Below are 4,858 nucleotides of genomic sequence, written 5' to 3'. Positions count from 1 at the left end.
ACTGGAAAGTACCAACAGGAAGTTAGAGAGAGGCTGGAAGTAAAGGTTGGAGGTTTGGTTGGAGAGAATTCATTAGCATGGTCTAATTCAAGACTCAGATTCAAGGTTACGCCCTTTTCATATATCCATATCCAAGGAAGGAGACAAGGCTCTATACAACCAGAAAGGTCATGCCCAGGCTACTCTTATCTACATCCTAAAGAAGTAAACTGGCCATTGATGGTGGGAATATAGAATGAGCCTCTCTGGAAAATAGTCTGGGCATTTCTTAAAGCACTACATTTGCAACCATTATACAACCCAGCAGTCATAGTTCCAGGCTTGTCCCGGAGAAATGAAAACCTGCAGGTTCTCACAAAAACCTATACTGAAATGTTCACAGAGGCGAGATGGGTAATAGCCAAAAACTGCGGACAACCCCAACAATGGCCTGTTAAAGGGCAAATGGCTAACCGGACTGTGGTGCATCATGCCACAGAATCGGGCTCAGCAAATGAAAAGGGAACAGAGCCTTGACACGTTTGTGCCCCTGAGAAACTCACCCCTTAATGCAGAAAAAAGGTGGGTTGGGTTTATAAAGTGGACACGCTGCTGGATGAATCCCCAGCGACCCTGGACGAATTTCCAAAGAATGATGCTGAGAGAGAGAAGTGAATCCCCCAAGGGTATGTACAGGACAATTCCCATTTATATAGAATTCCCCAAATGGCAGAATTCTGGACTGGGGAGCGGCTTAGCAGTTGCCAGGCGTTACGGTAGCGGGGCAGGAGGGAGGAGACGTAGCGAGGAAAGGGCACGGAAAGGGTCCTTGCAGGGAGGAAATGGTGTGTATGTTGCCTCTGCCGAGATTAGCATCCTGCGCGACACTGTGCTACAGTTTTCCACGATGTTATCCACGGGGGAAGTGGGTAAACGGTATACGGGAGTCTCTGTGTATTATTTCTTCCAAGTGGATAAGAATCCACGATGAGACGACAATAAATAAGTAAAAGAAAAAAGACACAAAGAGTTGAACCATGTGGTACTTGCACAGACTCTACCAACCACAGCGTGGGCATCCTGGCTACAGATCAGTCCCCAGTGGGGTCCTCCCTTTGGAATCTGCATGCCCCCCGCCCCCAGCGGGGCCATCCCCCAAATGCCGCAAGTACAGGAAGGTGGCTCAGGAGCACCAAGACGGCAATGAAGAAATTAAGAAATTCTTTAGCGTACTCACACACGGTGCCCGCCGGGCTGCCGGAGAGCAGGCCACGCGCCCGCCGTGCGCCACCCAGAGCGCGCGCTCGCCGTCCCTCCGCGCGGGCAGGTGCCGGGGGCTCTGCGCCTCCGCTCCGCCAGGTGGAGCTCAGCCCCGCACGGCGCCTCTGGGGTTCAGAGGTCACGCACATACGGGGTCCAAATCCTCTCCGGCTGAGGAGGACTTGGGACGGCGCCTCCTTCCCCCGCGCCAGGCGGAGCTCCACCCAACCCACACCCCGCTGCCCTCGGTGCGGGGCGCTTCCGCCCCACCTGCGCTCCCTTCCCACTTGCCCCGAGCAAAGGCGAGGCTGGGCCACCGCCCGCGCCAGCCGCGCCCCATGGCCCACCTGCGCTCCTGCGAAGTCCGGCAGCTGCTGCACAACAAGTTCGTGGTCATCATGGGGGACTCCGTGCAGAGGGCCGTGTACAAGGACCTGGTGGTCCTGCTGCAGAAGGACAGCCTGCTGTCCACCAGCCAGCTGAAGGCCAAGGGTGAGCTGACTTTCGAGGGGGACATCTTGCTGGAGGGCGGCCGGTGGGGCCGCATGCACAATGGCACCCACTACCGCGAGGTCCGCCAGTTCCGCTCGGCCCACCACCTGCTGCGCTTCTACTTCCTCACCCGCGTCTTCTCCCCGTACGTCGTGGAGGTCCTGGAAGACCTGCGGCGGGGCCAGCACGCCCCGGACCTGGTGGTCATCAACTCCTGCCTCTGGGACCTCTCGCGCTACGGCGCGGATTTCCGAAGAGGCTACCGCGAGGACCTGGGGAGCCTGTTCGGGCTCCTGGGCCGCGCGCTGCCCGAGCCCTGCCTCCTGGTGTGGAACACCGCCATGCCGGTGGCCGAGGTCGTCTCGGGCGGCTTCCTGCTGCCCGAGCACCAGCACCGGGGGGCGCACCTGCGGCTGGACGTGATGGAGGCCAACTTCTACAGCTCCGTGGAGGCCAGCCGGCACGGCTTCGACGTGCTCGACCTGCACTTCCACTTCCGCCACGCGGCGCGGCACCGGCAGCGGGACGGCGTGCACTGGGACCAGCGCGCGCACCGCCACCTCTCGCAGCTGCTGCTGGCGCACGTGGCCGACGCCTGGGGCGTGGACCTCCCCCGGCGCCGCGCGGTGGGCCGGTGGGTCCGGGAGGGGCCCGGCGGCCGAAGCGCGGGCCCGGCGGCGGGGAGGCAGCACCGGGAGAGCAGAGGTGACTCGGGACAACGGGCCTCGTCCAGGCCCCCGCCCAGGTCGTCCAGGCCCCCGCCCAGGTCCTCGTCTGTGCGCGCCCCCCTGCGACCTTCTTCACCCCTTGCCCAGCCTCGCCCTCTGTTCCCGCCCTATGGCCAAGGCGCCTTTGTGCCTTCCTACCATTCTTTACCTCCCCAGCAATTCTACAATAACCATTCCAGGGTCCAGGGGGGATATAATGGCGACACAAACTCGAGGATTGGGCCGCAGCACCGTCTGGGCCCCATCCGCAGAGTTTCTCTCCAGCATCAGCGCAGAGGGTCCCCTCCGTACCCGCCCCAGCGCCCCAGCGGGCCCCGCAGACACCAGCGAAGGCACACCCAGCGGCAAGGCCCCAGTGGCCATATCTAGACCCGGGCTCCTTCCCGGCACAGTCAGTGGGCTGAAAGGCTGCCAGAGTTGTTTCAGTCAGGCCTGGTCTGCAGCCACCCTGCCGTGGTGAGGTTTCCTGAGGCTTCTTACTCTCACCAGGGAACAGCCTCACACATTCTCCTTTGTCAGAGCCTCCGCAGCACTTACGGGTGAGGGGGCGACAACCCAGACCACCGCACCATTCTCATTTTAGCATTTGTGCAGAAATGAACTCTGAATGAACACAACTGCGCCCACACGGTTGTCTTAGCTATGTCTTTGAATAGTAAGTATTCTCTCCATAAATATTCTTCCTAAAAAAAATTAATAACAGTTTTAATCCTTAAAAATTACCAAGACATTTCTTTTAAGACAGTATCACCATTGGTTTTGACATACGCTTATAGAGCTTAATGCTCAAAGTTTTCACCGTAAGTCGTCTTTCAGATTTTTTGAAGTTATCTGGCCTTCAATATAACATTTATCCTTAAAAAAAGGATTCCGTTCACTAATGATTTTTTTTTCTGTTAGAAATAGAAATCTTTATTTTTTTAGTGCAATTTTAGATTCACAGCAAAATGGAAAATAGAGGGTTTCCATGTACTTCCCATACAGACTCCCCCACTGTCAACATCCCACACCAAGATTGTACATGTGTTATTTTCAGTGAAACTACATTGTCATCATTATTACCGAAAGTCCATTTTTTAGGTTTAGGTTTCACTCCTGGTGTTGTACATTCTATGGGTTATATGTATGATATGTATCCAACATTATAGTATCATACAGATTGTTTCACTGCCATAAAATTTCTCTCTGCCCTTCCTCTTCATCCATCCCCTGCCCAACCCCTGGTACCCTACCTATCCATAACTGTCTCCATAATATTGTGTTTTCTAGAATGTTATATAGTTGGAATCATATAGTAAGTAGCTTTTTCAGATTGGCTTTTTGTTTCACTTAGTAATATACATTTAATGTTCTCCCGTGCCTTTTCACGGGTTATAATAGCTCATTTCCTTTACTGGTGAATACTATTCCATAACTGGATGTACCAATGTTTATCCATTTACCTACTGAGAAACATCTTAGTTGTTCCCGAGTTTTGGCAATTATAAATAAAACTGTTTTAAACATTCATGTGCAGGTTTTTGTGTGGATATAAGTTTTTTACTCCCTTGGGTAAATACCAAGGAACATGATTGTTGGATTGTATGATGAGTGTATGTTTAGTTTTGTAAGAAACTGCCAAACTGTCTTCCAAAGTGACTATCATTTTTAATTCCCATCAGCAATGTGTGAGAGTTTCTGTTGCTCTACATCTCTGGTAGCATTTGGTGGTGTCAATGTGTTGGGTTTTCACCATTCTGATAGGTATGTGGTGGTATATCATTGTTTAAATCTGCAATTCCCTAATGACATAGGACACTGAGCATCTTTTCATATTCATATTTGCCATCTGTATATCTTCTTGATGAGGTGTCTGTTCAGTACTTTTGGCCATTTTTAATTAGTTCATTTTATTTGAGTCTTAGGGTTCTTTATTTTGGATAACAGTATTTTATCAGATATATCTTTTAGAAATATATTCTCCCAATCTGTGGCTTGTCTTTTCATTTTCTTTACAGAGCAGAAGTTTGGGGTTTTGTTAAATTTATTTTTATTGTTGATGCTATTAAAGATATCCCTCTCCCCCTCCCCTTTACCCACCTCCACCCAGCCCCCACCATCACCACACTGTTGTCTATATCCATGGGCCATGCATATATGCTCTTTGCCTAATCCCTTCACCTTCTTTCATCCAGTTCCCTCCCCACCCCCACCCCCCTGACCTCTGTCAGTCTGTTCCATGTATCCACACCTCTGGTTCTATTTTATTCATCAGTTTATTTTGTTCATTAGATTCCACATATAAGTGAGATCATATTGTACTTGCCTTTCTCTGTCTGGCTTATTTTGCTTGGCATAATAATATCCAGGTATATCCATGCTGTCCCAAAAGGTAAGAGTTCCTTTTTTACAGCTGTGTA

The 4,858-nt window shown here is 51.6% G+C and overlaps 1 pseudogene across 1 annotated transcript; it reads left to right on the top strand.

Annotated features, from left to right (window-relative positions):
• The first annotated feature begins 1,577 nt into the window (after nucleotides 1-1,577).
• LOC308559780 (PC-esterase domain-containing protein 1B pseudogene) lies at nucleotides 1,578-2,828 on the top strand (annotated as a pseudogene). The gene has a single exon. The product of its transcript is annotated as a PC-esterase domain-containing protein 1B pseudogene (transcript).
• The last annotated feature ends 2,030 nt before the right edge of the window (nucleotides 2,829-4,858 follow it).

This window comes from Miniopterus schreibersii (assembly GCF_964146895.1).
Source record: "Miniopterus schreibersii genome assembly, chromosome: 7".
Lineage (NCBI taxonomy): Eukaryota > Metazoa > Chordata > Mammalia > Chiroptera > Miniopteridae > Miniopterus > Miniopterus schreibersii.
Note: the sequence above shows the minus strand (reverse complement) of the source record. Positions and strands in the feature narration are given on the sequence as shown.